This window comes from Ambystoma mexicanum, chromosome 1p, assembly GCF_040938575.1.
Source record: "Ambystoma mexicanum isolate Mex_15411 chromosome 1p, UKY_AmexF1_1, whole genome shotgun sequence".
NCBI lineage: Eukaryota > Metazoa > Chordata > Amphibia > Caudata > Ambystomatidae > Ambystoma > Ambystoma mexicanum.
The window spans coordinates 137,646,293-137,659,183 of NC_090921.1; the positions used below are offsets into that span (position 1 = coordinate 137,646,293).

General features: G+C 47.3%; 1 long non-coding RNA gene across 1 annotated transcript in view; it reads left to right on the top strand.

Moving 5' to 3' along the window:
• Positions 1–7,795: 7,795 nt before the first annotated feature.
• LOC138567140 (uncharacterized) overlaps positions 7,796–12,891 on the top strand; it is a 99,851-nt gene continuing 94,755 nt past the window's right edge. The window contains exon 1 of the long non-coding RNA XR_011302112.1: positions 7,796–7,924. This is a non-coding gene — a long non-coding RNA (uncharacterized lncRNA). The remainder of the gene's footprint in view (positions 7,925–12,891) is intronic.

Genomic DNA, 12,891 nt, shown 5'->3' on the forward strand with positions numbered 1-12,891 from the left:
GGACCAGATTAAACATACAGCAGGATGACCACATGCACTAGTGTGAGTTTACCCCAGGGAGGTAGGGGATGCGAACTACCATAGGTGCATTCAGGCCATGATATCTTGCACCCCCACAGTGAAAAGGTATGGCGGTGTTCCAGGAGTGGCTAGGGGGACGCCTCCATATTAGTTAGGACCAGATTAAACATAAAACAAGATGACCACTTGCGCTAGTGTGAATAGCCCCAAGAGAAATAGGGGATGCAAATTGCCATAGGTGCATTCAGGCCATGATATCTTGCACCCCCCACAATCAAAAGCTATGGGGGTGTCCAGGGAGGGGCTAGGTGATGCCGCTACATTGGCTGGGACCAGATTAAACATACAGCAGGATGACCACATGCGCTAGTGTGAGTTTACCCCAGGGAGGTAGGGGATGCGAACTACCATAGGTGTGTTCAGGCCATGATATCTTGCACCCCCCACAATTGAAAGGTATGGGGGTGTTCCGGGAGGGGGTAGATGGTGCCTCTACATTTGTTGGGACCAGATTAAACATAAAACAGGATGACCACTTGCGCTAGTGTGAATAGCCCCAAGAGGAATAGGGGATGCAAATTACCATAGGTGCATTCAGGCCATGATATCTTGCACCCCCCCACAATCAAAAGGCATGGGGGTCTTCAGGGAGGGGTTAGATGGTGCATCTACATTGATTGGGACCAGAGTAAACATAAAACAGGATGACCACTTGCACTAGTGTGAATAGCCCCAAGAGAAATAGGGGATGCAAACTACCATATGTGTGTTCAGGCCACGATATCTGGCACCCCCCACAATAAAAAGATATGGGGGTGTTTTGGGAGGGGTTAGATGGTGCATCTACACTGATTGGGACCAGATTAAACATAAAACAGGATGACCACGTGCGCTAGTGTGAGTTTACCCCATGGAGGTAGGGGATGCGAACTACCATAGGTGCATTCAGGCCATGATATCTTGCACCCCCACAGTGAAAAGGTATGGCGGTGTTCCAGGAGTGGCTAGGGGGACGCCTCCATATGTAACGCTCACCTGATTCTCGCAGAGGCGCCGGTCTTGACTGGGCGACTACCGTATCTTCAAAGGTGATGTGTAGCACCCGGTTGGCTCTTTGGGCTGGACCTCTGTGCACTGTATGCCTGACGTGTAGAGTAAGATGTCTGCAGATAGAAAATATGGGGTTAATGAACTGGGGTTATTGGGGTGTCCCTATCTCTTTCCTCTTCTCCTCTCCTGTAGACCCCAAAGGTTAACGCTCTCACCTTAGGTAAGTGAATGCCGAGCTCTCCATCTGCCTCGGGGCAGGGTGCTGTAGCCAGTTTCTTCACTGCATAGGTAGCGCAGGCCTCTTGACTTCAGAGGACTGCTGTCCGTCGTTTACTGCACGAACGGTAAGTTTCGAGTCATTCAAATGTCTTTTTAAAGTCTTTAGTAATGATGTCTCTTGTTTTGCAGGGTTCCGGCGATGGCGGATGACGGGCTGAAGTGAGTTGAAGATGGAGCCCGTGTGATGAATAGAAGCGCCTGGAAGCACGTGAGTAAGCGCTTGTTGCCTGCTTCACGATGCGCTCTAACTGTCTTTTTATTTTGCAGGTACGAGTTCGGAGCGGCTGCAGGGTGCCGGAATACCCACTGGATTAGATGTGGAAAGGAGTAATGGCACGTGAGTATTAAAGTTCCCCAATGTCTTTAAACGCACCTTGTTTTGTCTTTCAGATGCGGATGCAGCGCCGAAGGCCTCCGGAACGTGCGAAGAGTTGGTAAGCTTTTGTCTTTCAGATGCCGGAATGCAGTATGAAGACCTCCGGAGCGCACGAAGAGTAGGTAAGCCTTTGCCTTTCCGATGCCGGAATGCTAACCTGTTCTTTCTTGTCTTTATAGGTGTTGCTGAAGACTGGATTCAGGATGGTAAGCCTTTGCCTTTCAGATGCCGGAATGCTAACCTGTTCTTTCTTGTCTTTATAGGTGTTGCTGAAGACTGGATTCAGGATGGTAAGCCTTTTTCCTTAGGCCCAGGACTGGATGCAGAAGACACGATGAGCGTCCTGCTGCAGAGGGTGCAGAATAACGCAAAGCAAGATTCATCCACTGGGTGTGGTTTAAATAGCCTCCTGTAGTGCTTAGGTGTCTCCTTCCACAGCCACGCCTAAGTAAGAAAAGAGTTCCTGGTAAGAAAAGAGTTCCTGCTTTCCAGAAGAGTTCCAGTGTTCTAAATCTAGGGAGCGGCTCCAGCCCCACCCAACAGGAAAAGTAGTTCCAAACAGAAGAGGATCAGAGGCTCAACTGGCAGGCAAGTAAGCAGCATGGTCTGCTGCAGGTAAGTCCACCCAAGCATTATGAGCCCGGCGCTTCCAGCGCTGGGACTGGGCATATTTATGAGCCTGGTGCCACTGGCGCCAGGACTGGGTCCAAAAGGTCCCAATTGGGACTGGTTGGCACTCGGAACCTGGGTTATGGATCTGCTTCCTAGGGAGTTGGGAAAACCCTGACCTTTTGGAAGCAGAGATCATGACACATATTAGTTAGGACCAGATTAAACATAAAACAAGATGACCACTTGCGCTAGTGTGAATAGCCCCAAGAGAAATAGGGGATGCAAATTACCATATGTGCATTCAGGCCATGATATCTTGCACCACCCACAATCAAAAGCTATGGGGTGTCCAGGGAGGGGCTAGGTGATGCCTCTACATTGGTTGGGACCAGATTAAACATACAGCAGGATGACCACATGCGCTAGTGTGAGTTTACCCCAGGGAGGTAGGGGATGCGAACTACCATAGGTGTGTTCATGCCATGATATCTTGCACCCCCACAATTGAAAGGTATGGGGGTGTTCCGGGAGGGGGTAGATGGTGCCTCTACATTTGTTGGGACCAGATTAAACATAAAACAGGATGACCACTTGCGCTAGTGTGAATAGCCCCAAGAGAAATAGGGGATGCAAATTACCATAGGTGCATTCAGGCCATGATATCTTGCACCCCCCCACAATCAAAAGGCATGGGGGTCTCCAGGGAGGGGTTAGATGGTGCATCTACATTGATTGGGACCAGAGTAAACATAAAACAGGATGACCACTTGCACTAGTGTGAATAGCACCAAGAGAAATAGGGGATGCAAACTACCATATGTGTGTTCAGGCCACGATATCTGGCACCCCCCACAATAAACAGATATGGGGGTGTTCTGGGAGAGGTTAGATGGTGCATCTACACTGATTGGGACCAGATTAAACATAAAACAGGATGACCACGTGCGCTAGTGTGAGTTTACCCAAGGGAGGTTGGGGATGCGAACTACCATAGGTGCATTCAGGCCATGATATCTTGCACCCCCCACAGTGAAAAGGTATGGCGGTGTTCCAGGAGTGGCTAGGGGGACGCCTCTACATTTGTTGGGACCAGATTAAACATAAAACAGGATGACCACTTGCGCTAGTGTGAATAGCCCCAAGAGAAATAGGGGATGCAAATTACCATAGGTGCATTCAGGCCATGATATCTTGCACCCCCCACAACCAAAAGCTGTGGGGGTGTCCAGGGAGGGGCTAGGTGATGCCTCTACATTGGTTGGGACCAGATTAAACATACAGCAGGATGACCACATGCGCTAGTGTGAGTTTACCCCAGGGAGGTAGGGGATGCGAACTACCATAGGTGTGTTCAGTCCATGATATCTTGCACCCCCCACAATCGAAAGGTATGGGGGTGTTCCGGGAGGGGGTAGATGGTGCCTCTACATTTGTTGGGACCAGATTAAACATAAAACAGGATGACCACTTGCGCTAGTGTGAATAGCCCCAAGAGAAATAGGGGATGCAAATTACCATAGGTGCATTCAGGCCATGATATCTTGCACCCCCCCACAATCAAAAGGCATGGGGGTCTCCAGGGAGGGGTTAGCTGGTGCATCTACATTGATTGGGACCAGAGTAAACATAAAACAGGATGACCACTTGCACTAGTGTGAATAGCCCCAAGAGAAATAGGGGATGCAAACTACCATATGTGTGTTCAGGCCACGATATCTGGCACCCCCCACAATAAAAATATATGGGGGTGTTCTGGGAGGGGTTAGATGGTGCATCTACACTGATTGGGACCAGATTAAACATAAAACAGGATGACCACGTGCGCTAGTGTGAGTTTACCCCAGGGAGGTAGGGGATGCGAACTACCATAGGTGCATTCAGGCCATGATATCTTGCACCCCCCACAGTGAAAAGGTATGGCGGTGTTCCAGGAGTGGCTAGGGGGACGCCTCTATATTGGTTAGGACCAGATTAAAAATAAAACAGGATGACCACTTGCTCTAGTGTGAATAGCCCCAAGAGAAATAGGGGATACAAATTACCATAGGTGCATTCAGGCCATGATATCTTGCACCCCCCACAATCAAAAGCTATGGGGGTGTCCAGGGAGGGGCTAGGTGATGCCTCTACATTGGTTTGGACCAGATTAAACATACAGCAGGATGACCACATGCGCTAGTGTGTGTTTACCCCAGGGAGGTAGGGGATGCGAACTACCACAGGTGTGTTCAGGCCATGATATCTTGCACCCCCCACAATCGAAAGGTATGGGGGTGTTCCGGGAGGGGGTAGATGGTGCCTCTACATTTGTTGGGACCAGATTAAACATAAAACAGGATGACCACTTGCGCTAGTGTGAATAGCCCCAAGAGAAATAGGGGATGCAAATTACCATAGGTGCATTCAGGCCATGATATCTTGCATCCCCCCACAATCAAAAGGCATGGGGGTCTCCAGGGAGGGGTTAGATGGTGCATCTACATTGATTGGGACCAGAGTAAACATAAAACAGGTTGACCACTTGCACTAGTGTGAATAGCCCCAAGAGAAATAGGGGATGCAAACTACCATATGTGTGTTCAGGCCAGGATATCTGGCACCCCCCTCAATAAAAAGATATGGGGGTGTTTTGGGAGGGGTTAGATGGTGCATCTACACTGATTGGGACCAGATTAAACATAAACAGGATGACCATGTGCGCTAGTGTGAGTTTACCCCAGGGAGGTAGGGGATGCGAACTACCATAGGTGCATTCAGGCCATGATATCTTGCACCCCCACAGTGAAAAGGTATGGCGGTGTTCCAGGAGTGGCTAGGGGGACGCCTCCATATTAGTTAGGACCAGATTAAACATAAAACAAGATGACCACTTGCGCTAGTGTGAATAGCCCCAAGAGAAATAGGGGATGCAAATTACCATAGGTGCATTCAGGCCATGATATCTTGCACCCCCCACAATCAAAAGCTATGGGGATGTACAGGGAGGGGCTAGGTGATGCCTCTACATTGGCTGGGACCAGATTAAACATACAGCAGGATGACCACATGTGCTAGTGTGAGTTTACCCCAGGGAGGTAGGGGATGCGAACTACCATAGGTGTGTTCAGGCCATGATATCTTGCACCCCCCACAATCGAAAGGTATGGGGGTGTTCCGGGAGCGGGTAGATGGTGCCTCTACATTGGTTGGGACCAGATTAAACATAAAGCAGGATGACCACTTTTGTTAGTGTGAGCTAACCCCTAGGGAGGCAGGGGATGCAAAATTACCATAAGTGCATTCAGGCCATGATATCTTGCACCCCCACAATCAAAGGGTATGGAAGTATCCAGGGAAGGGCTAGTTGGTGCCTCTACATCATTTGGGACCAGAGTAAACATAAAACAGGATGTGTGTTACAGGTTTTGTGAATTACCATAGTTGCGTTTTGGCCATGATATCATGCACCCCAACAATGAAAAGGTATGGGGGTGTCAAGGGAGGAGGTAGGTGGTGCCGATACATTGGTAGGGACCAGATGGTGTCTCTCCCAGCATATATATGAGGTGAAAATGGGGTTGAAATAAAAAAGTCAATATTTTGGGGGTCATAGTAATTGGGGCACAGTAATCAGATAGATCTGTCTTGGAAGCAGACACAAAATTGATAGTTGTAGCTGTAAGGGGAAGGGGGTCTTTCAGTTGGAAATGCCCCATTGTAGTGTGTGATGGCTGCATGCATGCCGAAGAACAGCACCGCTGAGGAAAAAAGGAAAGGAATTACAAAGACTCTCACTAGTCTGCATTTCATCCCCATACAAACAGCCCAAACTTTAGGTAGGGGGCTTGAGCCTCATTAACCCAGTGGCGTTGTATCCATGACATAGCGCAGCCCATCTGGGAGGATAGCCCAGGGGCAAGGTGCTTGCCTTGGAAGCAAGACGACACGTACCACCACAGGTTCGATCCCCGGGTCCGCGCTTAGAAACCTCTGGGTATTAAGCGCGTTATAAATAACCTATCATATCATATCATATCATACCAGTCACTTGCAGCAGTGTGTAATAGTGTGCACAGTTTACCAAACCGCGGGTGAACAGGGAGCTTAACACCAATTACGTAAAATACTGTTGACTTCCCTTCCCAATAACACATGCTGAAGGGAGACCCTACCGTGCACCCCGTGCATTATGACAGAGTTGTGTGACTGAGCCCAACCTCCCCCTTTATCCTTAAGAGAGGCTCCTGCAGTGATTCCTCGTGCTTTGATGTTGGAATCAAATATAGAAAGGTTAATTATGCCATAAAAAATGTTTAAGCGCCCCATCTACTGTAACAGTAAAACCTTTCTTATTATTATACCATTTAAAATAATAACATGTGCGCCCTATCTGCTGTCACAGTACAACCTTTCTTATTTTGGCTGTAGTGTGATGTTGGAATAAAATATAGAAAGGTTAATTATGCCATAAAACATGTTTAAGCGCCCCATCTACTGTAACAGTAAAACCTTTCTTATTATTATACCATTTAAAATAATAACATGTGCGCCCTATCTGCTGTCACAGTACAACCTTTCTTATTTTGGCTGTAGTGTGATGTTGGAATAAAATATAGAAAGGTTAATTATGCCATAAAACATGTTTAAGCGCCCCATCTACTGTAACAGCACAACCTTTCTTATGATTATACCATTTAAAATAATAACATGTGCGCAAATGTACAACTGAGCGAATGCTAGGCTCCCAGACTTTGCACAGTATTTAAAAAAAAAAAAAAACAACATGGGAAGCCGTATATTATACCATACTGCATGATATTCGGCTTCCCATGACAGAGTGAAGGCCCTGAAACAACGCCCACCTGGTAGCTCTGGCCAATCCCTGAACAGAGATGTTGGAGGGCGGGCTGTAGGCGGGCTATGACATTAGCTTTTCATTTCGGGCTGCATGTATGGCTGTAGCCATCAAGTGGGCGTGACTCCGAAGATTGCCGAACACTGCCTCCCACAATCTACCATGGGAGGCAGGATAGCATACAACACCGGCAATTTTAAAGCTTTTTTTGCCAAATGGTGTTAGGACCACAGAGGATCCAGAGGAGGCGAAAAGCTGTATTAATAATTGTGGGGCTCTAGGAAATTAAATGAAACCCAACCATTTAATGCAGTTTGCTTGATTTATGTGAATGAGTATGGATTGTCTTTTGTGCTTGAGGGATGTGCGATATGTTTCCAGATGAATAGGCTTGGTCGAGGTATGATTGTGTTGGGGTAGTTACAATAATATTACACTTAACTATGTAGATGATTTGGTTGCTGAGTGCCCACTTGACACGTTTTTATTTAAATAAGTAATTGGCTGGCATTAATAACATTGTGGCAAAATGACGTTGGATAACAATCGTTTAGATTCAGTTTACACATTTTTATTTAAATTGATCTTGGAGTTCGTCCCCCATGACACACACCTTCCGTGATGACGAATTGAAGGGAAGGAGAACACGCATTATGCTGCTTGAGGTGCCTTACTCTAATGCCGGCTACGGTTCGTAAACATCGAGACGGCCTGCAGTGTGTCTGCTCTCTGTACTAACTTCCTACTTACAGGTGAGCCCTTCCGTGGGTGTGGTGGAGTCGGGATATAGGAAGAGGTGTACAGGGAATATGTATATTGCTGCAGGGTGGGTCTTGGTGTGGAGTGGTGTGGCGCGGTATCTAAAGCAATTTGGGTTGCTGCCGCACTCCAGGCTCCGATTCCATGGGGGCATGGATTCTCATGGCTCAAGCTACAGACAATAAAACTATCCCCCAAGTCACATAGATATCATTGGACAGCAGTGCTATCCCTCAGGTTACGGGAGATCACTGGTTCCTGCCCCAGACAGAATACTATGCTCAGATTATACAAATATATCAAGCACAGCCAGCACCTAGAAGGATCCGACCGCAGAGCTAGGTCGAGGTTTACGCATCTTCTAGGCTCAGAGAGCAGACGTGTCCCACTGGCTTCCTGCGCATCGGGTTCCAATGAGCTATCATTTCTCATTTAATGCCCCTTCTGCTTGTGCGTTCTGGCGTGGGGAGCCTTTCAGCTCCCAATTACAGGGTTAGCGCTTCCTGGAGAGTGCACAGAGGGGGTCGGGGGAATTTGGTGCGTCCCGTATCGAGGGAACGCCTTGGGGGATGAGCAGACTCAGAAAGGGCTGGCATACAATGATACACTCGGAGCACATGCCTGGGAGGGTTGTCTGACCTACTGGCCTTCTGTGGCACACTTAAACAAAAGGTGTCTTTTGAATATGGGAGCAGTACAAGTCTTTCAAGCAACATTCAAATCCAGCTGCCCTTTATTTTAGCCAGTCATACAAAAAAGTATTATATCGAATGTAATGTAATGCATTTTCAAAAGTAAATAGACTTTGACAGCCCCCCACCACTCCTACAGGGTTGCATTTGTTGGTTAGGGTCAGTAACAATACGTGGGTAACAGAAAATGTTTTGATAACATTTCCCTTTTGAATTATCTGCGACTCAGATTAAGGTGGCGATACACTGCCTTTGGTGCGAGGTGTAAACACACAACTGTCACAATCGAAGCCGTGATTGCTCTCTGTCTGGCTTTTAAGAACTTTGCAGTAGATAATAATAGTTTGTAAATATAGACAAAAGTTTTCTAGATGGAAATCATTTCAATTTCTATTAAGGGTGTCCTCCATCTGAATTCTCAATTTACTATTGAGAGGGCTTTAGGTTTTAGTGCGGGGAATGGGGCATATAGGTATCGCATTGTCCAATGAGGGATGTTTGGGAATAATGAAGGAAACTGATTTGAGGATTTACATTTTTTTTAAGATTGTAAGAGCAGAAGATTTACACCATAAATGTATAACTTAAATAATATGATCCTTGGATATTATTAATAAGTGTCAAGCAGAGATGTGCGTGAGAACTGAGTACCTGTTTTCTTGACTGTGGTTCTAGTTGGGACCGCCAGGCTGCATCCAGTGAATTGACGAGCATGTGACTCGGGGAACCAGCCTCTCCACCACCCTAATGACACAGGGTGGTGAATGGACCAACTCCCAGCGTCACGGAAGACACTCTCCTGATTAACGTGACGAAGGGACTGTGCAAGCACAGGCAGGAGAGGCCACAGTCTGATGGAAGGTTACTGGATACTGATGAAGTCCAAAAGAGTCTTTTCCAGAAGTACGTGATCCAGTGAAGAAGCGAGATAGTCCGGGATACTTCTCAGATGAATACAAGGAATGGCCCCCAATCCACGGGAAGACAAGTACCAGCAGATACACGTAGCTGGTCAGGGATGACAGATCTGCTCGAGGTACAGTAGGTCCAAAGGATGAGGCACCAGGCAGGACCAAACAGGAAGAGGGAACCAGATCGGGAGGGGAGACCACCAAGAGTAGGGATCCCTAAGGTATGTCCCAAAACAGTGAACGAGGGCCCCAGGAAGCAAGAGGAGAAGCTGGCCCAGAAAGACCCAGGGAGAAGCCCAGGAAAGAAAGCGGGAGTCCCCAGGGAAAAGCAGGGAAAACTGAAAACCGGACCCAGGGAGGCTCAAAAACAGACAGAAGCCCAGGCAGGTAGTAGGAGACTGGGACCAGGCAGGCAGGGAACCCACAAGGCAGGGAGAACAAAGAGCAGGTTGGTGCAAGGCAAGGCCAGGCACAGGGAAGCAGGAACCACAAGTGGTTGGAGCGAGCAACACGACCGAAGCAACCGCGTTGAGACGCGAATTGCAACTGTTCGCGGCTCCTCTTATGGGCCGCCGGCACTCGCGAGGCCTGAAACGCAAGCCGTTTTGTTTCCGAGCGCCGGCGGACCCAGAATGAGGCTTGGAAGGCAAGCCCTTCCCAGAGCGGAGGCCCAATCTACGGCGCATGCGCGGAACCGAGACAGTGGTTTCCCGCGCATGCGCGGCAGCCCTCTAGCACCGGCCCCAGCACCTCTCCCCCTGGCGAACGCCCAAGCGCGAAAGCGCGGGTAGATCCGCCAGGAGATGGGAGAGGGAGCGGGTGCAACGGACCCCGGTCTCCCAAAAAGTGGCGTGACAATAAGGCCAGAATGGATAGAAATTGAATTAATTAGATGTTAGGTAATGAAAAAGCAAGGGAGGGTCTGTTCTGGGTATAAGCATTGATAATGGATACAGGGAGGGGAATGCTCAGTAGACTAATAAAAGCAGACAGCTGTGAGGTTGCAAACACACTCAGTTTCAGCTCTGAGGTGGAGTATGTTTCATAAGTTTCATTGATTTTACTATTTAATTTGTAATTGGCTTGTATTTTATTTCGTATTTTTCTTCATACCACATTGTTTATGGGGAATTGAGGAGAATTTGAAGGAAATGGCATTTCGGATAACAAATTGTACAGACTATACAAATGTTGTAACATGGAATGTAAATGAAATAAATAATCAAATAAAGAGAAAAAGGGTGCTTTGACACTTAGAGGCTGACATTGCTATGTTACAGGAGACGCATTTAACTGACAAAGAGACACAAAAGATGAGTAGAGTTTGGGTTGGTCAAGTACTCCACTCCTCTTACTCGACAAATTCAAGAGGAGCTATAATCCTGTTCAGGAACATTTTTCCAGGAACAATATTAAACTCTAATGCAGATAATGAAAGGCGGATGATATCAATGTCCTTACATGTTCAGGACATGTTTATGACAATTGGTAATGTTTATGCACCAAATGTAAATAGTAGACCTTTTTTGAGCAAAGTTGGACGTCATCTGCTTGATACAGGAGGTAAAAATCTCCTTGTAGGGGGCGACTTCAATATGGTACTGGACCTTGTTCTTGACCGGAGTAGCCATAGACTTAGAGATGGCAGCAAGAAGGACAGGGAAGCATTAGACTTGCTCATGCAGGACTTTCGTCTATTGGATGTGTGGATTAGAACACCCGATCGGAAGGTAATATACTTTCCTTTCAGGGGTGCATGATATATACTCAAGAATCGACAACATCTTGACCTGAGGGTTAGTGACTCAGAATTTTAAGAACTGCAAAATTGAAAGTAGTGTTGTCTACGATCACGCTCCCATTAGGATGCCTGTAGCTCTAGAATATTCATCAAATAAAACACATACTTGGAGAATGAATACCTCATTATTGAACGATGATGAAATGAGGGAGGCTTTGGTGAAGGAGGCAGAAGAGTACATTACATTTTAATTTGAATGGAGAAGTGGAAATTATTGACACAGTGTGGGAGAGTTTCAAGTTCGTCATGAGAGGGGTGCTTTTGAGTGTCGGGGTGATATCCCGGGGGTCAGCAGGGCCGTCCACACATCCTTCGGGGGTAGGGAGGCCCCAACTCCTCCCTCAGTCCCCAATGAGTATGAGACACACGCAAGAGCAAGGCTTTACTGCTGTTTATTAGAAAACGGCAGGGACAGGTTCTGGGATCATAGGTCATCCGGGAACACATCTCACAAGAGTGGGCTCGCAGGCCCTTTTACATCATGTGTGACGCCTCATTGTGCGTCACCTGGGAAATTTTCCCCAAAACCTAATGCCACCTCGGGTTGGCTCCCCGAGTAATAGGGTTAGTATAGGAACATATAGGTGAGTTAGTGGTTGGTGGAGAAGAGGTCAGGTGGTATGCTTGGGTCATCCCTAGAAATGGTTACACCAAAAATGATACATGAAAAAGGTTAGTGATTGGCTAGGTTATGATGCCGTCAGTAGTTAGCCCCCCGTGCCCTGATTGGTTCATCCGTGAGCCCCCAAGCCTGGGACCATCGTCGTTCCCAGCCTGCAGTGTACCTGATTTTAGAAACAATGTGTTTCTAAAACCCTTAACGCCTGAGTTGTAATGAGGGCCAATGTCTGCATTCTTGTCGTCCTCAGCTGGAATTAAGACGTGCATACCTATCATTTCTTCAGCAGTGTGTTTAGATCTTGTCTTCCATACCTTCATCCCCATTATAGCGGCCATTCCTAAAACCACACATCCTGCTATTACTTTGAGGCCGTCTGATAACCAAGATGGCATCCAGGACCAGAGATATGAAAACCAGCTACCATCCTTCTTCACTCCTTTTGCTTCATCTTCCATTTTGGCGTGCATCTTGGCAAGCTGTGATACTGCCTCTGATAATGTACCGTTGTCTTCATCATTAGCAGGGTTAAATGTGCAACATGAACTTCCAATTTTTGCGCAAACGCCTCCTTCCATTGCTGTCAGGAGGTCCAATACATATTTATTTTGTAGGGCTACCATTCATATTGCTCTTAATTATTCTTTTATTGCATTGAATCCGCTCACAGTGGAGTTGATTGTCAGCATGAACTCCCACCTAGTTATTTGTAACCACTTGGCATTAGCGTATGCTTGTACCCCGGCATGTATGATGGAGGAGAAGAAAATTGCTGCTCTGCTGAATAATCTGTGTGCTGGTGGGATGTCACTCAGGGCTGGCTGTCTCTGATTTTCCCCGTAGGTAGTTTCCTGTCAGTGGTTCTCCTTGCGTCTTCACTCTGGAAAGGTGTACTGTGTTGTTCTCTTGTCTCCCTCCTACCATCCTCAGTGATCTT